The sequence below is a fragment of the Cyprinus carpio genome, chromosome B24 (genome assembly GCF_018340385.1).
Source record: "Cyprinus carpio isolate SPL01 chromosome B24, ASM1834038v1, whole genome shotgun sequence".
NCBI lineage: Eukaryota > Metazoa > Chordata > Actinopteri > Cypriniformes > Cyprinidae > Cyprinus > Cyprinus carpio.
Genome location: NC_056620.1, coordinates 1231118 through 1252602, shown reverse-complemented (window position 1 = coordinate 1252602; position 21485 = coordinate 1231118). Strand labels below are relative to the sequence as shown.

The following is a 21485-nucleotide window of genomic DNA, read 5'->3' as shown; positions in this document are numbered from 1 at the left end:
AATTATGTGAGAAGTAATTTAATTCATTTTTTAAAGATAAATTTACCTGAGAAGCAATCTATATTTTAATATAAGTTTACAGATATTTTTATAGCTTAAATATTTCATTGAAAAACAAAGCAATCATTTTATTCCTTATTTTTTTTTGCATTGATATTTACGATTTATAAATGTACATTTATTTAAGAATGTTTAAATATGTTTACAAAATAATTAAATAAATAAATGCATAAATAAATATTATATTATATATAATACTATGCTTTATTATTTTGGGCAGTAATCTAATCAATTGATTCTTATGTTATTAAAATGGTGATTAAACAGACGTAAGAGTAGATCTTTTCTTCTGTATTTTGACGTATACTGTACATCTGTTTGTTATGGATTATCAAAAAACAAAACAAAACTGTAGGGCGGGACTTGGTTCTGTTTTTCGGTTGTTGATTGGATGTTGAGATGTGGGTGTGGCTTTTAAAAGAGCTTGCAGGGACAAAGTTTAAAGGGATAGTTCACCCTTAATTGCTGGTCCCCACTGACTAGTAAGAAATAAAAAAAAATAAAAAATCACTATGCAAGTCAATGGGGACCAGCAACTGAAGAGCTTTAATGACTGAAAATCAGAGAAAAGACTGACACTATCATCAGAAGTTATGATATTTTGGTTAAATGAAGAGCTTTAATGACTGAAAATCAGAGAAAAGACTGACACTATCATAAGAAGTTATGATATTTTGGTTAGATGATCATCTTTATGGATGAGTATTTAGCCAGGTACTATACCTGAGGAAGTAGGCAAGCATGTGGATAGAGGAAGCAATGGCTTTCTTGGGCTATTCCGTTTGACTTTATGAGGTCCTATGATTGAGGAATGTGCTTCCTTTTTGGCCAATCAGTAAGTAGTATGTTTTTTTTACAAATATTACTAAAACCAGAGTGTACATGTAGGTAATGTATAACTATTATATGGAGTGTTGTGCATTGGGGATATCATGCTAATTGTGAATGTGTCGTCTGTTTAGATGGACCTTTTTATTCCTGTGCTTTCTTACATGGGTGAAAGTACTTGCTTCAGCTAACTTTCTGCTTTATGGTTGGGAGTTGGGATTTATGACGCCTGGACATTTAACGTGAGCACTAGAGGGTTTGGATTGCACTTGTGGAAGACGGGAGGAATCTGTTTCCTATCTGCAACATTTGGGACTATCAAATTAAAAGGGTGGACTTTTGCAAGGACATTTCATCCATTACCAAGCTTTGTCGGATTCACCATCAGCTAAGTTTACTCATTCACTTTTCCAGTCCAGATCCCCAAACGCTTACCATTTTTTGTCTGACGACTGATGTAACTGATGTTTTTTTTTTTTTTTACCTTGTTTATTATTTTGTTTTGTTTATTTTTTGTATAATGTAAACGTTTGAAATTTTGGGTTGGTGAATACATTATAAGCATAGAGCTTGTGTCTGATTTTCAGAGATATAGCTGGGTAAACCAAAGCAAACTAGTCTTTTTTTATCTTTACCTAAGTTAATATCAAGCCTTGCCATCTCTACTCTGATATATAACATAGGTCCAAAAAGGAGAAGGGTTATATAAATGGCGCCCGAACAGGGACTGGGGTGGCTTTAAGGTACTTGTTTGCTACTGATGGGTTTCACTTAAATCATGTCTAGTTCAAAGGCTTTCGAAGGGGATGTTCCTGTACCTGACCCAGACTTTTCAGCATCATCGTTTAGAGCACATCGAGAGCCATTAAAGGAGCTGATCCATACTTTTAGCGATTTATATATTTCAGATGAGGAAGATGGAGCTGGTGGGGAAGATCCTGATGAAGTTTTTCAACTACCACCTCCTCCACCCCCAGAGGTCTATGAAGATCCTGAGACTACAGAATCAGAGTCCAAATCAACCATAATTAAGGAGCTTAGTAACCGCCTTGATGCTTTGGAAAAAAATGTCAGTAACCTTCAACAACAGGTGAGAGAACAAATGTCCATACAGGAATGTGAGGAGCGGTTTAGATCCACTGAAGAAAAAGTGTCATATCATGTTGATCGTGAATGTGGAAGGGTGAAGAAATACCTAGAGATGCTTGTGCAAGATCTGGGTAAATCTATGGTGGATTGTCTAAAAAGGCGAGACAAGCAGATAAATCGTAAACTACAGATATACCACCCAACAAGTTCAACCCCTCATCAATCCATGAGTAGACCTGTTATACACAAATCTGCCAAAGACATTCATTCTCATACCTATTGTATGCTGACAGTATGTCAGGAAGCCAGTTTAATCCACCTGTTAAGCTTGAATCCCTAAATTCAGCAATCACTCCTCCGATGAAGACCCACTTGCCTTCATTGAACGCTGTGAGGAGTATTTGCTGTCCGACCATTAACAGATGAAGAAACAATAGCTTCCCTTACGGCTGTTTTGAGTCACACAGCCAAAAGATTGGTGGTCTGCGGAGAAGAAAAGAGTCCATGATTGGCAGCAGTTTAAAGAGGCTTTTCTTCAAGCCTTCCTAAATGAAGATTATGAAGTAGTGGCCATGAGAAAGCTCATGGAAAGGAGGCAAGGGGTGAATGAAAGTTTTAGAGAGACTATGCTTTCCATTACCGTGCCTTGTGTTTAAGGTGGAAAAAGGGAATGGCTGAAAAGGAGATGATTCAGGCCATATTGAGGAACTGCAACCCTCGGCTTGCCAGTCTTTTAAGAGGGAATCTGCAGTCAGTCCACGAGCTGGTTCGGGTTGGAATGCAAGTTGAAAGAGACATTGGTGAGTCAAAGAAGTACTGGAGTATGATGAACGCTGATGAGCAGCGGAAGAAAAATGTTGTGAGTCAGGAATTACAAAGAAAAACACTCCATCCTATACTAGAGTGGTGCAAAACTTTAAAGAGGATTTGCAGCCTAATCCCAGAAATCTCACCATTACGCTTAACATTTCAAGGTAAACGGATAGGTGCACTCGTTGATACTGGTAGTACTTTATCTTTAATGCAAAAGTCCCTGTGGAATCGGTTGTGTAAGGAGAAAGTTTTGTTATCAAGCGGAGGGCAAACGTTTCTTCTGGCAAACGGCCATCATCAAGCTGCAATAGGGAAGGTACTCTGGATAACAAAACTGCATGATGTTCCAGTGGAGATTGAATTCTACATAATGAACGATTCTGACCTGGCAGTACCTGTTATATTGGGAATGGACTTTTTGTTGAAGTCAGAAATGGTGATAGATTTTCAGCTTGTTCAGTATACCTTACCCACAGATGGAGATGAGGGGGTTATCCATCCCTTTATCTGGCAGGATACCACCCCGACGACACATACTGTCCATTTCTACCTTGCCCTGTCTTTACCATCCCGCAATGAAGAGGATCTTCAGGCTATCCATAGTCTGACTGCCCAAGCCGACACTAGCATACAGGGGCAGATTCAGTTGGAAGGTCGGATGTTGGGTTGGCCTACAGTTTGTACTCATGACATCGGTCATACAGCATTGGTTAAACATCGAATCCTTACCACTGATGAGGTGCCTGTAAGGAAAAGAGCTTTATCGAGTGTCAAAGGAGAAGCAAGCTTTCATTGATGAACAGGTAAAAGAGATGTTAGATAAACATATCATACGTCCATCTACCTCAGCTTGGGCTTCAACGGTAGTTTGTGGTACCAAAGAAAGATGGTGGGACACGTTTTTTGTGTGGACTATCGGGGTCTTAATGCCAAGACACCTTTGGATGCGTACCCAATGCCACAGATTCAAGACATTTTGGAGTCTATGCATGGTGCCTCCGTGTTTAGTACCCTTGATCTGAAGAGTGGGTATTGGCAACTAGACATGGATCCTGACAGCATTCATAAAACAGCCTTTGTGACTTCATCAGGGTTATATGAATTCCGGCGTTTACCTTTCGGCCTGAAAAATGCGGCAGCATCTTTCCAAAGATTAATGGAGCATGTGCTTAGAGATCTGAAAGGGAAATGCTGTATGATATACATTGACGATGTGGTGGTCTACTCCAAAGGACGAACAAGAGCACTTCAAGCACATCCAACAGGTATTCCATTGCCTATCCAAAGCTGGTCTCACCCTCAATATGAAAAAATGCAATTTTATTCAGAAAATCTCTTAAGTTTCTCGGTCACCTGGTTTCAGGAGACGGAATAAGAACTGATCCGGACAAAGTCTCAGCTATTCGATTGTTTCCCACGCCTCAATCCCTGAAAGAAGTACAAAGATTCGTGGGGTTAGCCGGTTGGTATCATAGATTCATTCCCAACTTCTCAGAAAAAGCAGCACCTCTTCATGCACTAAAACAAAAAAATACAACCTGGATTTGGTCAGAGCAGTGTCAGCAATCGTTGGATCTACTCAAGATGGATTTAACAAAGGCACCCATTCTGGCAGCTCCTGATCTCGAGAAATCTTTTAGAGTCCAGACGGATGCGAGTGAAGTAGGGTTAGGAGCTGTACTTACCAGGAAGTAGAGGGAATTGAGCGTGTCATTGCCTATGCATCACGGTTATTGAGAGGGGCAGAAAAAGCCTACTCAGTATCAGGAAAAGAGGGCTTGGCAGTGGTGTGGGCTGTTGAAAAGTGGCGACCCTATTTAGAGGGAAGCCTATTTTGAAATTATAACTGATCATGCAGCTTTGACGTGGGCTTTTAACCATCCCAAGCCATCATCACGTCTGGTCAGGGGGACCATACGGCTCCAAGGGTTCCACTTTGTTGTCAAGTACAGAAAGGGCCAGTGTAACATAGTGCCAGATGTGCTTTCTAGAATCCCAAACGTTGACAACTCAACTAATCTCATTGCCATAAATCAAGTACCTCTATCTGCCAGCATGCCAGTCGATCTAACTCAGATTGCTGTGGCCCAAAATAATGATCAAGACATACAAGACCTAGTTTCTGCCATCCGTGACAAGTCCCAGCCTTCTGATACTTCTAGGGTACATCATACAATTGAAAATGGATTTCTTTTCAGAAGTATTCCTGATGGACAGAATAGGCAGAAGCTTCAACTCATCATCCCACCAATGCATTGTCGGGCTTTTATCCAGTATGCTCATGATAATCCGCTTAGTGGACATCTTGGAAAGCTCAAAACTCTTCTCCGGCTTTTGGAAACAGTTTACTGGCCAACCATAAGGAGAGATGTGTGGAATTATTGCAAAGAATGCCAGGTATGTCAACGATACAAACCAACGCCCCCTAAGCTCTCGGGTCAGCTACAATCTACACCTGTAGTTGAACCCTGGTTTCATGCTAGGTATTGACCTAATGGGTCCTTTTCTAAAAAGCAGCAAGCAAAATGAGTATTTTATGGTCATTGTAGATTACTGTTCTAAGTGGGTGGAGATGTTCCCACTTAGATCAGCGAAAACTCCGCAGATTGCAAAGAATTTTGGTGGAAGAGATTTTTACTCGATGGGGCACACCAGCATACCTAGTGTCTGATCGGGGAACACAGTTTAGTTTACTTCTCAACTTCTCAGTTTTTGTGTGTAAACAGTGGGGCGTTGTTCAAAAAACTAACAACCGCTTACCATCCCCAGACTAACCTTACTGAGTGCGGGTTAACAGAAATCTGAAGACAATGATTTGCCTCATATGTTGGTGACCATCACAAATTATGGGACAGATGGATTCCCTGAATTCAGGTTTGCCCTCAATTCTGCCTTTCATGAAAGCACTGGATTCACTCCTGCGGAAATAGCCCTAGGAAGGAGACTTAAAGGCCCAATGGAGCGTGGCGTTCCAGAGACCGCCAGATCCTAGTCATCCTGCCTATTCCACACTTGACAAGCAAAGTGAACTTCTTAACATTGTCAAGTGTAACGTGGAACGAGCTCAGGCAAAACAGAAGAAATACTATGACCAGCGTTGAAAAACAGCTCATTTCCAGGAAGGAGATGTGGTTTGGGTACGGGCTCATCCCCTATCCAGAGCTGAGGAAGGGGTAATGGCTAAATTATCTGCCAAGTGGAAAGGTCCGGCCAGGGTTAAGAAAAAAGTTGGGACCTGTAAAACTATGCAGTTGTGTTTTATCTCAGACCCTGATAAATGTGACACCTATCATGTACAGAATCTTAAAATTTGCCATGGTTATGACAAATTTTCCCCCTGAGCGGCGGGGTATGTAACAGCTTTAACGTTGTTACCTTGGCGGTTATATTTTTCCACACCATTAGGGGGCGCTAAATCATCTTTATGGATGAGTATTTAGCCAGGTACTATACCTGAGGAAGTAGGCAAGCATGTGGATAGAGGAAGCAATGGCTTTCTTGGGCTATTCCGTTTGACTTTATGAGGTCCTATGATTGAGGAATGTGCTTCCTTTTTGGTCAATCAGTAAGTAGTATGTTTTTTTTACAAATATTACTAAAACCAGAGTGTACATGTAGGTAAGTTGTATAATGTATAACTTTATATGGAGTGTGTGTTGTGCATTGGGATATTCATGCTAATTGTGAATGTGTCGTCTGTTTAGATGGACCTTTTTATTCCTGTGCTTTCTTACATGGGTGAAAGTACTTGCTTCAGCTAACTTTCTGCTTTATGGTTGGGAGTTGGGATTATGACGCCTGGACATTTAACGTGAGCACTAGAGGGTTTGGATTGCACTTGTGGAAGACGGGAGGAATCTGTTTCCTATCTGCAACATTGGGACTATCAAATTAAAAGGGTGGACTTTTGCAAGGACATTCCATCCATTACCAAGCTTTGTCGGATTCACCATCAGCTAAGTTTACTCATTCACTTTTCCAGTCCAGATCCCCAAACGCTTACCATTTTTTGTCTGACGACTGATGTAACTGATGTTTTCTTGTTTTTTACCTTGTTTATTTTTTGTTTTGTTTATTTTTTTTTGTATAATGTAAACGTTTGAAATTTTGGTTTGGTGAATACATTATAAGCATAGAGCTTGTGTCTGATTTTCAGAGATATAGCTGGGTAAACCAAAGCAAACTAGTCTTTTTTTATCTTTACCTAAGTTAATATCAAGCCTTGCCATCTCTACTCTGATATATAACATAGGTCCAAAAAGGAGAAGGGTTATAAAGGTGAAAACATAAAAATAAAGAAACATATGCATGGCTGAATTGTTCACAATAAAATCTGTAAATTAAAAAAATAGAAATTAAATTATAATCCAATTAAAAAATAGCCAGGGTGATTTTTTTTATGTCATTCTAACTTCAACAAATGTTATTTTTGACATTTATTCAGTTTGACATTTATTCATTTATTTTTTGTTGCAAAGGTTTTCAAAATTCTGTGGTATTTGGGTTTCAGGAACCAGAATATTGACTTGTTGTTGTTTATCTTTGACTTGTTAATGTCTGTTATCTGTTGCAGGGCAGCAGGAGAGCTTATGGGGTCAATAAAGAGGGAATCTGCAAATAGTTCAATCAATATCACCCTTCAACTAAAGTGCAGTCTACTTGTGGACAGTGTCTGTTCGTGAGCGGCGGTCCTGTGTCTGCACACACTGAAGCAAACCAAGTCACTTTCAGTGCGCTGGCTACAAATGGTTTGAATCTTCTTTCTTCAAGACAAAACACAACATTTAAAACACTTACGTGGTTAGCGTGGAGGACAGTGAAGAATTCTGGGTGGGTGACAAACTTCACGGCTGGACACTGGAGCAGCAGCGTCACGCTCGGATTATTCACAGGAGATGAAGGACCTTCTCTGCTCTGATCTACACACACACACACACACACACACACACACACACACACACACATACACATACTGGCTTATTTAAAGGAATAGTTCAGCCAAAAATTTACATTTGCTGAAAATGTATTCAACCCTCAGACCATCCCAGATCAGGATGAGTTTGTTTCTTCATCAGGTTTGTAGAAATGTAGTATTGCATCAGTGTCTCAGCAATGGATGCTCTGCAGTGAATGGGTGCCGTCAGAATGAGAGTCCAAACAGCTGATAAAAACATCACAATAATCCACAAGTAATCCTCATCACTCCAGTCCATCAGTTAACATCTGGAGAAGACAAAAGATGAAACAAATGCATCAAGAAATATAAGTCCATAATCCATAATAAGTTCCTAGTGGCTCAGTGGTAGAGCATTGTGTTAGCAGCGCAAAGGTTGTGGGTTCGATTCCCAGGGGAACTCATGTTAGATAAAACAATGTTAGCCTGAATGCACTGTAAGTCGGTTTGGATAAAAGTGTCTGCTAAATGCATAAATGTAAATGTAATAACACTTCCTCCGGTGAAAAAGTGTTCTGGTGTGAATCAGGAGAGAAATCTGCACAGATCAAGCAGTGTGGAGTAAACAGATTCTAAACAAATATGTGTCTGGATTTTGATGTGAGAAAGACAACAGCAGATGCACTTTTTCACTCGAGGAATTGTGTTATTATGGATTATGAACTCTATGTATTTTGAGTTAAAAGCGTCTTAATGCTGGATGAGTTTCATTTTTTGTCTTCTCCAGATGTTCAACTGATGGACTGGAGTGCTGTGGATTACTTTTGGATTTATTGTGATGTTTTTATCAGTACTGTTTGGACTAATCATTCTGACGGCACCCAGTTCACTGCAGAGCATCACATTGCTGAGACACTGATGCAGTGCTACATTTCTACAAACCTGATGAAGAAACAAATTTTCATCCTGACACTGGGATGTTTCTGAGTCTGGTGAGCGCGATGATCTGAGGGTGAGCACATTTTCAGCAAATTTCAGCATTTTTCCTTTAAGCTTGGAACAGTACAGAATTACTAAAGCATCTAAAGAAAGGCTCACATGGAGCTTGTGTTGTGGCTTCACTATCTGTGTCTCCTGCGTGGTTTCTCTCAGGTCCGCGGCCGCCCGGTTCGTCCTCGCTGGCCATCGTCCTCTGGATGTTCTGATACCTGGTGATTATAAGGTCATCATGCTCAAGGTTTGTATTTTCTTGATGTAGTACTATGTGTTTTTTGTTACGTGGTTCTTTATATGAAGAAACCTTATGAAAAGCATCATGTTGCTTTTTTCATTGTGACAATAAGGTCAGAACAGTGAGGAGTCCTCAAGTATTATTCACATACTCTGCATTTTATGAGAGGCTTGATAATGTGAATTTATCTGTTTAATATTATTTAAGATATTATTTAATATCTCAACGATACATCAATCAAAATCTTAATGGAAGGCGAAAAAATGTGCATTTTATTTTTACATATTATTTAATGATAATAACAACAAATTTAGCTTATTTTTATAGGAATCTTAAAGCTTCTCTTTTTTTATGAATATCAAAGCTGGTATTGCAGATAAAATTAAAAAATAATTTACATCGAAGATGTCAGAAACATCTATTTTTTTTTTTTTTAAAGAACTATACTCTTCTGCTCACCAAGACTGCATTTATTTGATCAGAAATACAGAAAAAAAATCTGTAATCACTGTTCTAATCTAGACTATTATTACAGTAAAAACAGACATATTGTGAAATATTATTACAATTTAAAATAACTGTTTTCTGTGTGAATCTCTGTTAAAGTGTAATGTATTTCTGTGATGTGCAGCTGTATTTTCAGCATCATTACTCCAGTCTTCAGTGTCACATGATCTTCAGAAATCATTCTAATATGATGATTTGCTGCTCAAGAAACATTTCTGATTATTATCAATGTTGAACACAGTTGTGCGGCACAATATTTTTGTGGAAACTGTGATACATTTTATTTTTCAGCATTCACAGATGAATAGAAAGTTTAAAAGGACAGCATTCACATCTTTTGTAACATCATAAATGTCTTTACTGTCACATTTAATCAATTTAACATAAAACCTCATATGCTTCTGTTAGCTGTAGTTACACGGGCAGATTCTGTGTGTGTGTGTGTGTGTGTGTGTGTGTGTGTGTGTGTGTGTGTGTGTGTGTGTGTGTGTGTGTGTGTGTGTGTGTGTGTGTGTGTGTGTCCTGTAGGTGGCAGCATCAGCTCAAATATACCTGAAGCTGTTTTGCTCCTTTCAGTCCAATCTGGTCAAATCACTAGCACGACAACAACACATTTAAAAGAGCAGCTTTATAGAAAAGAGCGGGTAATATTCTACAGGGCTAAAAATAAACACATAAAGTCACCATAGAGTTTATGAGGGAGCGTGTGGGGAGTGATCATGTACCTCCTGTTGAGCTGCTCCATCTGGTGAGAGGAGCCGGATCTCCGGATGCCGCTGTATTTGGCTGCATGGCTGGGCCTCTGCCACGTGGTGGTGTGGTTCACATGGTCCACGAAGAAAACACGGCCATGACTGTCTGTCCGGGCCTCCCAGTCTGTGCCAGTTAGAAAGAAGCACATCAACTTATATATAGAAAACATATAAACACATACGATCAGACTGAGTAGAGACGATTCAATGCGATTTAAATCAAAGGTTGTGAATATATCATACATATCTATGAAGAAATGCATAGAGCTTTTAACAATTTGAACAGAATTTGAATTGATGTTAGCAGACCAGATGCAGTAACACACACACACACGCACACACACACACACACACACACACGCATACGCACACACACACACACACACACACAACCAGATGCACGCACACACAGTAACACACACACACACTCACACACACACACACACACACACACACACACACACACACACACACACACACAAGCTAGATCTCTCTGTGAGGTATGGGGTTTGATGTATTAGTCTCTGTGCTGCAGCGAGAGCGACACGTGCCTGTTTCTCTGCCTCCTTCTGAACACAGACAGACTTTTGCTAAAACCACATTAATAACTGCACTTGTAAATAGCAGATTTGCACAGAAATCAATCAGCAGATGCCAATCTACATTACAAATCCCTTGTGATCCATTCATTTATCTTCACTGAAGAAACTGGACGGGTTTGTTGCATATTTCAGCATTGAGATGTGTGTGTGTGTGTGTGTGTGTGTGTGTGTGTGTGTGTGTGTGTGTGTGTGTGTGTGTGTGTGTGTGTGTGTGTGTGTGTCAGGTAAAAACACGTTTTTCATTCATTCTATGAATATACCAGCATACTGTATGTCAATATCATTTATGCTCTCTGTAGTATTTTATGCTGTTGGAGGCTTTTGAGTGCATCTTAACATTTTGAATGTGTTTCTCTTTTAGTTAGTGTGTGGCATTGCGAGTCTCAATACACAGCTCAAAACCTCATAGCTGTACCCACACCTGCAAAATAGGAGGATTATGGCAATCTTATGACAGTCTGTGCGATAGATCAGTGGTTCTTAACAGGAGGGGTGAGAATTGTTCTTTCAGTCACATAAAAAAATGCAATAAAATATTTTTAAAAAGGCAATAAATACAATTTAATGTTTAACTAAATAAAATATTTTGTTTCATTAAAATATTTTTAAAATTAATATAAATTAAATGACAATATATAATATAAAAATCTTATATTTATTATAATAATAAAAAACTCTAATAAATCTCAATATTATTTTGCAATTGGTCACATTGCAGACCACCTTTGTTTGAAAAATGGCCATACAAATGACTTTATATTTAATTATTCTGAACATTTTTTTTTTTATTATAAATGTCTTGAAGGCTTAGGTTTCCTTCACTTTTAAGCTTTTTAGGATTTGAAAATTACTGGCTTTGAAAGTAACATTCATAGTGTAGCTGTAATTTAAAACACATTAACTGACTTGCTTTTGAATGATAGCTTTAAATAAAAACGCAGTATGCATACTCAGCCTCTTTGTCTGTATCACTATGGCAACTGTGAAGAAACCCTTGAGAGATCAGATCAGACCATCACGGATCTCTTGAGAGACAAGCTCATTTATGTCAACTGTGCTTTGAGTTCCCCGGAAGGAGAAGTGTACAGATCAATTCTGACTCCAAAAAACTTGTGTTCTTTCCATTTCTGAAAGCTCTTGTCCAACTTGATTGCCTAAACAAGCTCATGATATTGTGTTCTAAACACCAAGACATATTCAAGCAGGATTTAAGACCCAAACAGTAATTTCTGACTTCATTTCTATTGAGAGTGACCTGACACCAGCTTCCTCTGACTAATGAACTATAAATGATGCTTAATTGAGGATTTGTAATTAGTATCAGTTTGCATTTTATTGTATAGCCAACACTTCGGGTAAAGAGAGGGTGAGGAATGTCACTGAGATGGACAGTGGTATGAATGCATTGACTTTGATGAAGATTAGATGCAATGCTGGGAGTGAGCATTAATAAACAAGGGATCAAGTGAATCTCTTGTCAGTTCAAACCATGAACACACACACAAATCTCTTGTCAGTTCAAACCATGAACACACACACACACACACACACACACACACACACACACACACACACACACACACACACACACACACACACACACACACACTTCGAACACCCAGATATACACACACACACACACACACACACATTCTCATGCAAATGAAGGTAGCAGGTTAATGGCATAAGCAAGGGTAAGATGTGACTTAGGAAAGCTTACTTGATGGTAATGGTTCATCAACACTTGGGTAATGATGGGGATCAGGCCGCAAAGCAGGAAGATGAGTGATTGCATGATGACGGCATTGCATATGACAACTGCCTACAAACAAAATCAAATACAGGCCCATGACTTACGACAATCTACATATGCCATAAATCAGTGTTTCTCAACTGGATTCAGTTTTGGGAGTCTATTGTGTTTATAATCTAGGTTCTGAAGCAAAACAAGTTGAGATCCACCAGCATGAATAATACATAGGCTGAAATCAGGACCAAAATTGTCACAATTTACCTGAATTCGCACTATATATGTAATATCTCATAAACAAATTCATCGAAATATCATGGACCAGGTAGCCTTTCTGGTGACTGTCTATTAAACGTGTGCAGTAAAGGTGAAAGACTAATTAGAGAGTCATTATCGGTTCTCAACAGGTAGAGATCATGTTCAACAGTGCACAACAGTAATTGGCAGCCAAACTCATCACAGGGCAAACTTGAAAGCAGCACTGCAGCAATTATAAGTGGTGTGGCTTTCTTTTAATGACGATGTTGTGTGTCAAATTCTGCCTGTGCTTTAATGAAGTATAAAAACAACCCATTACAAAAACGTAACCATAGAAAGCTTGCTGAAAATGTGTTCAGTGTTATGAGAGTGTTTCAATAATTGCTATGTCCAGTACCATACTACTAGCTACATTTCTGTAGAATGCAGTGTGTATATTGTGTGTCATATAAAACCAGTTAAAGGGGTCATATGATGCGATTTCAAATTTTCCTTTCTCTTTGGAGTGTTACAAGCTCTTGGTGAATAAAAAAGATTTGTGAAGTTGCAAAAACTAAAGTCTCAAATCCAAAGAGATATTCTTTATAAAAGTTAACACTCGTCCACGCCCCCCTAAAAATGGCTCGTTCTAACACGCCCCCACATCTCTACATCAGTATGTGGGAAGATTTGCATAACGCCCCCCAGATGTTCACACAAAGAAAGAAGGCGTATCTTTTATTCTAATTGTAGTATTGTTGTTGCCGCCATGTCGTATAGACGCTGTGTTTCTCTGTGAAAGCGAAACTACTTTGTTTGGCCTTCAAAAAGAGGTTGATATCCACTTCGTCATGCCTGGAGCTGATCCGTGCTGGTCACTGAGGAAATACATCAACTTTGCACTGTGGATCGGCGAATCGGCTTTCACCGTGGATGAAGCGGAGTCCAGCCCGGGGTCACTCTAGGCGTCACACTGTTGTGTGACGCTGTTTGTTGAGACAGCGAAACTACTTTGTTTTTGCCTTCCAAAATAAGACACGACTAGAAATCATGTTTATATCACGTTTATAATGGGTTTTTGTGTCTTTTTGTTTTGTCTCTTCGGTCGGGCAGGGCATGGCATTAAGTTGAGTGGCATTTCCATCCCATGCTTGAGGGATTCGGCCAATCACAACACGCTTGATAGCTGGCCAATCACAGCACACCTCGCTTTTCAGAACGATGAGCTTTGTAAAAATCGACGGGTTCCAGAAGGCGGGGCATAGAGGGAAACAAAAACAGTATGTTAATTTACAGCATATGTGGAAAATAAGTCAAATGATTTTTTTTTTTTTCACACCTTAATTGGATTAAAACGCAATAAAGCAACATTTCACTACTATAATTACCAAATACACAAATTATGGGGGGCCAAGTTCAAGTTTTTTAGCAACACATCATATAAATTCTTTTTAGCAACATCATATGACCACTTTAATATGTACCTAGATGACCAAATGTATATCAGTTATGTGTTTTTATGAATTTTTTTATGTTATTTTATTACATTTATAAAAAAATATTTGATTAAACATACAAATTCTTTTTAGCTACAAAAATATATAAAATATACTTTTTGCCAAGATCAGCAATTACAGGGCCAAGCACTACAGAAGCAAGCTTCAGACCAATGGTAGGAATGAAAATGGTAAACAGGAAGTTCACCATTTGGTAAGATTATTTAAGTGCTCTCAAAATGGCTGAAATCAAATCATAAATACAATTGCTAGTAAGCAAAAGTTATTAGATTTATTGGTCTTATCACTTTTGACCAATAGGTGACACTGTTACCAACTTAATGTGATTTTGGTCAGTGTGAGGTGACAATGGCACATACAACAGTTTGGTGTCAATATGTCGACAATATTTTGGAGAGATACAACCTGAGATGCACTGCATTTTTTGCACTACTTTTGCCTAAAATGTTTGTAGCGGCACTGTATTAAAACTCGTCTTCGTTTATCAACAAGCAACATCTGTAACTTTTTCCGTTTTTTGTCAGCACAGTCTGGAAGATCATCTGACTCGCTTTTTGAGTGAGCCTTGTAAAAATCGACGGGACCAAAGGTTGCAAAAGGAGTTAGAAAAAAAGTAGGTTCTTTTTAACACAAATCAAAATGGCTAGATGACAGGGTCAAATGATCAACATCGCTTTCTTCTAAGTAAAAATTCACATATGTATGTTGTCGGCATGACCCAAGGAATATTTTGAGACCAAAATACAATACAATAGCCTAGTTAGGTTAATGGTAATTAGCATTTTTGGAAATGTCATAATTAAATGTTAATTAATTGTTTATTACTATTGGCCAATAGGTGGCGCTGTTACCAAATTGATGTTCTGCGGTCAGTGTGAGGTGACAATGGTACATACAAAGTTTAGTGTAAATATGTCAAACCTTTGCAGAGATACAGCCCTCAGATGCAGTTTGGCATCTTTTCAGCAAATTCGTTCATACGCTAAACGAAAACTGTTTCGTGTATCGACACGAAATCCATAAGTTTTTGCCAGCTTGGTCTGAAGATGATCTGAGCCAAATTTGGTGAAAATCGGACCAACAATCTTGGAGGAGTTCAAAATGTAGGTTGTCAACATGAATCAAAATGGTGGACAGGAAGTTCAGCCAATTATGGTAAATTCTCATGTTCTCGTCATGATCCAAGGAATCTATCAACATCAGTCTGATTACAATTAGTTAATGTAAGCAAAAGTTATTAGCATTTTTCTAAATTTCATTATAAATTTTGACCACAAGGTGGCGCTGCCCCCAAACTTTTTGAGTACCATGAGGGTATGGAGCTGAAGATTTTTGTAATTAGTTTCATAATGATACGCTAATGCATTCATAAAATACAACATTTTAGAACATAATTCAGAATGGCCGACACCCAAAATGGCTGACATGGAAAAACTGGGCATGATGCACTGAATCTAAAGAGACCAGTTTTGTGATTTTTGGCAAAAGCATTCAGAAGTTATGAGCAAAAATATGCACTTTTCATATCTCCTGACCACTAGGGGGCACAGCACGGAAACACTGCAGGTAGTCTCAGATCATGCTTGTTATAACATACACCAAGTTTGGTCTCAATAGGCCAAACCATTGTGGAGATATAGCCTCAAGTCCACTTTTGCATACTTTTCGTAGAATTCGTTCACGTGCTATTCGGAAACGGTATGACTATTCAACTTGAATTCCATAACTTTTTGCCAGCGTGGTCTAAAGATGATCTGGTTCAATTTTCATGACAATCGGTTCAACGGCCTAGGACGAGTTCAAATAAGTAATTTTTACGAACAATTGTAAATAGTGGAGAAAATAAGAATTATTAATTTTTTTTTTTTTCGACTCGGCATGAGCCAAGGAATCAGAGGAAAAAAGAATTTTAATTTTGTTGTTTACAGTTCAAAAGTTATTAGCCTAAAATTTTTGAAAGTTTAGACAAGTGGTGGCGCTAGAGAGTTTGAGTAAGAGACTCCAAATTTGCTATGGTAATTTTTTTCACTGTCCTCTATCAGTGTGCCAAATTATACAACTTTACCGCAAGCGGTTCTATGGGCTGCCATAGACTTGCGTCGGAAGAAAAAAAAAATCACGCTAACGGATACAATAGGTGCCTAAGCACCTTTGGTGCTTGGCCCCTAATAAAGAATAATATGTGAATTAAGCATGCCATGTAATGTGGCAAAACTCTAGAATACTAGTGATGCTAGTGTTATCTTTTCATAAAGTATATGGTTTCACAAAAATAGTAGGCAGTATACAGTGTATACTGTGCAGTATGTCAGCATTCCATTCAAAACACAACTTAAGTGCTCATTAAGCTGGATGCTAACATGATGATAATAAAACGGAACTTCCGAAACCAATTGCTCCAATTGGGATTAGTGGGATACTAACAAGACATAGTTGGAAGCTATTTCTTCAATTAACCATGCCATGTAATGAGGAATTGTGACAACCATCTAGCATACTACATTATATTGTGCAGTACGCACTATGCAGTAAGCCATAGGCCTTCAACCCTGCTCCTGTATACCCACTATCCTGCTAAGTTTTTGGTACGTTCCATTTGTACTCAAAAGTTGGAAATTTCGAGTTCCCAGTAGAAACTTTTAACTGGAAAACCACTAAAGTCGGAGTTTCGACTTGGAAACTCGGAATTTGTTCATCCATATGAACATAAGCGATAAATGAACATAAACGACTGCAACTGTGACATTTATTTTATATGACAGTTCAACAAAAATGGTAATATTAACATTTAATTGTAGCCTACATTTTAAATACAATATTGACAATTATTGTTTGTTATATTTTACAATAATGAAATAATAATAGTTCAAAAAAAATCCGCGACAGAGCTGGTATGTGTCTCCAAGCAAAAATGGTGTTTCATTAGTGAAGGAATCTGCAGCTTTGAACGATTTGAAGAGTCATAAATAACCCATTCATTACTACAGCTATATGCTTCGTTACTGAATGAATGAATGAATGAATGATGCGATGCTTCGCTCATTAAGACAGTGACTTGCCGCCACCTACAAGTTTCACTTCATTTTGCCATAATTTATTGCTTTATTATTTTAATAATAATACAAATAATAGCATGTTAAGAATATGACATAAAACATGATATACAATTAATCAGGCTAGAAAAACTTTGCCTCCCTAAAGGTAAAAAAAATCACCTGTAAATCAATTTAAGGGGGCAAATATTGTCCCTTAATGAAAAAGATGTGACTGCGGTCTATGTGGGAGTACGCATAAAAATGTTAAATGCCCCAGGGGGTACGCCACTGTAAAAAGTTTGAGAACCACTTGACTAGAGGGATGCTAAAATGAGATAAAATTAATCAAATACTGATCTTCTTTGACAATGAAACATCAACAATCCCTCTGCATTTGAGCAACTGCTCCAAGCAACATGTTTTAGCAAACATTCAAGACCTTCCCGCAATGCGTAATTTGGACAAGACTCCTCACCTGTTGACCTTACACTAGGCCTAGGTACTGGTGACATTTCCACCTCCCCTTCTCTCTGGGGACTTTCTTCCGATGACGGCTCCCTCCAATGAATCGACCCATCTCCAGGCTCCCTTATATCTGGACTCCGCATCGAGTCCGAGACAGACTCAAAAGCACTGTTCTCCTCCTCCTCTTCCTCCTGCGAGGAGAAAACGGTGCTCTCCGACAGGCGGGTGCTGTCAACCGAAGAGAGGCGTGTATGGCTGCAAAGGTGGTTACGCCCCTCGTAACCTGAGTTACTGTAACAGGAAGTGCTGTAACAGGATGTGCTGTAACAGGAAGTGCTGTAGCAGGAGTTGTCACACAGTTCGCACTCACTCTCTCGAGGTTCCCTTCTGCTTCCGACTCCACCACCCACTTCCATGAGTTCACTTTCTAGTCGGAGGGTGGAAGGTGAGAGTCTTTCACCATCCAGAAGTTGGTTGAGTTCGGACAGGTGCTCGATGGAGAGGCTACATTGTAGAGTACGCCTACAACAAGGTCTAGGACACTCTGGCACGATGGAGGGAGACTGGGCTTCTGACACCTCATCTTCTTCCTCTTTGTCCTCTTGGGGTTTCACAGTGACTTCCTCAGGAGATTCCGGGTCAAGTACATCGTCTTCATCTTGGCTGTCATGGTGGCACTGAGCTGATGGCAAGCTGTGCAGCAGATGATGAATGCGGATGTAGTGAGAACGTGGCGTCTCTGGTTCCTCACAGGCCGAGGCGATGACCGTCTCTAACTCGGACACTGGAAGTGAACAGGGTCGGCTCTTGCGCTTCAAGGTACTATGCATCCTTGGCGAACAGGGTTCTTCCTCATTCCCATCTCCTTCCAGCTGCTCTGAGCTTGTGCCTCCCTCAACCTCTGCATGCTCTGCAGTAGGTCCCATTCCAGTTGGTCCACCTGTGTCTTCAGCTTCATGGTTCTCCAGAACCTCCAAAAGAGTCTCAGCCACAGTTTCTTCCTGCATCTCCTCGGACTCTGTTTTTCCAGGGTCTTGCTCCGCAGTTTCTCCTTGAGTGGCATAGGGTAATAGTGTCTCTGCTCGGGCTGTTACAAGTTCATCAGCTGATCCTTCTGCTTCTGGTTGGGTATCCTTACTGGGCTCATCTAGAGAGGTGAGCAGCACAGCATCTTGGGTCTCTATCTCTGGAGGACTTTCGTTAGGCGGCTCCAGAATGTCAGGTCCCAAATTCAATGCATCCTCCAGAGGCAGATCAAAAGCTGGTGGTAGGTCCTCATTGGGCTCCTGCTCAGGTGTCGTATCAAAGACTGGCATTGCATTGAGGGACAACTCCTCATCATCTACCGGAGAGAATAAGTAAATCTGTCAATATGGTTAAACAGATCAGCTATGAAATAACACAAGATACCTTTAGCAATAATTAGTCTAGAAATTCCAAACCAATCTCACAGGAAAATGAAACTACTTCTTAAGAGGTGTATGAATTTGTACAAAAACATACAATATTTAGAAAACATGGTAAGCATGAAGGTCCACCCCTACAAACACATATTAATGCCTTATACTGTATGACCATTTTCTACCCCACCCCATACCTAAACATAACTACTGCTAACAATTACCTTACTATCAATAAACAGCAAATTAGGAGTTTGTTTAGGGAAAACCCTTAATGAATATGTGTTCCCTAATCTAAAGTGTTACTGAAAATTCATATGAACTCGCAACCAATTCAGCCAAATTCAAAATACTTAAATGGCCAGAAGATTGTTTTGGGAATTCCCTGTTTTAAGGAAATTGCTCTGTCACTTGTCATCATTTATTAATGTCGTTCCAAACCCAAAATACTTTATTTCTTCTAAAGAATATGCACACCACTCTTTACCATACGTAAGCACCAGGGATTGGTCAGTGAGTGACCAGAGTGACCAGAGACTGTCAGTCTCCAAAGAGGACAACAAAGTAAACTAAAGCACTGCATACAAGTCATCTGAAGCAATGAATGCTTCCTTTCCAGCACAGCTCTCAAATCCCAACAGGGTATTTAAGTCATATGGGCAATTTTCATGATACTTTGGAACAACATGATGGTGAGTAAATGATGACAGTTTTTATTGCTGAGTGAACTAACCCTATAGGTTACTCCTATAATAATTTTGGAAATATTAAACATTGGGGATGGTTCCTGCAATACTGCTAGAATAACTACCATCTTTACCCCTAAAGGGTTCATAATAATACCACAAGAGTACATCCAGAAGGATAAATATCACTGCTGAAAGGTACTAATATGCACCCTTTAGGGGTACAAAGGTGTCAAGCTGTTGTACACCTAAAGGTAAAATTTTGCACATTTGTTCTGACAGTGCAGCTCCAACAGATGATCATGGTACTAGCAACGGCAAAGTCATTGGCTCAGTTCCTGGGGAATGCATGAACCGATAAAATGTATACCTTTATATAAATATATGTATACATTTATATAAAATGTAGCTTTGGGAAAAATGTCTGACAAATGCATAAAGGCAAAAACTATGATAATAAATATCAAACAAAAGAAAATGAATAACAATAAATACTACTTTCTCTTAAATGACATATTCAACATGATAAATATAGTAACAAAGACATAAATGATCTCAGTATTTGTACGGTGGGTTTTGCTTATGTTGTTTGTGAGAACAGATGCATTAGCAAACATGCTGCAGACCTGGATGAATGGACGAGGTTATCTCAAAACGAAACTGCAGCTGGCCGCTGACATGATCTGTTGGAAGCCGTCGGCCTAAAGTGTAACTCACCACACGGTCCCTGTTTACACACATGAGAGACAAGGATGCTTGACATGTTAAATCCCACAGGCAATTAACCATAAAATAAATTGAATGGCACATCAAAAACCTCACTGTACGAATCTACCTGTGCATTTTCAGTCTTTTAAATGAATGTACCTTCTTGTACACAGTACAAATAATAGATATATTTAGGCCTATGAAAACTAAAACCCTGTCAGTAAAAACGATGCACAAATGGACCAGTAATTTGAGAAACAAGTCAAGAATTAGAGTGCAATCACAGTCCTCGGCAGACTCACAGTCAAAGGAAATGAATTAGCAGAGACCTACCCGATAGCATGTTTCTCCAGCAGCCTCTGCACAGGCACAACTAACTTTCCCAGGAAGCGTTTGATGATGGGTCTGCTCTTGGCAAATTTATCTTTAACCTCTATCTCCAAAACGTCAGTCGGCAGGGACACAAAGTTAAATCGCTGTGAAAAAAAAAAAAAATAAATAAATAAAAAAAAAGCTATGTTTTAATTAAAAGGTTTGGTGTGTTTTATGTTCTTGAACAGATTGGTGTAACTGCTGGTATTCAGTGGTTTTTTTTTTTTTGTTTCTTTTATTTATTTTTTTTTGCTACATCAAGGTTCATAACACATGGACTGGAAATATGTTACTAATATTTTGCATTATTCCAGACCTTCCCAAATGTCTTATCATTTATTAAATTTATAAAAATGATTTATTTGTTGAAATTCATTCACTTTTTTAAATTCAGTCTGTTAAAAAATTAATTCATAGTAAAATAAATGAATGAATAAATAAATGAATAAATAGAAGATTGTCTTTAGCTTTATTGTACTCATTGGCTTATCAGAATATAAATTATTTATTTGATGGAAATGTTTTTTTTTAACTTTTTT

The 21485-nt window shown here is 38.8% G+C and overlaps 1 pseudogene; it reads right to left on the bottom strand.

Annotated features, from left to right (window-relative positions):
* LOC109070651 overlaps positions 1-21485 on the bottom strand; it is a 72311-nt pseudogene that overhangs the window by 15268 nt on the left and 35558 nt on the right.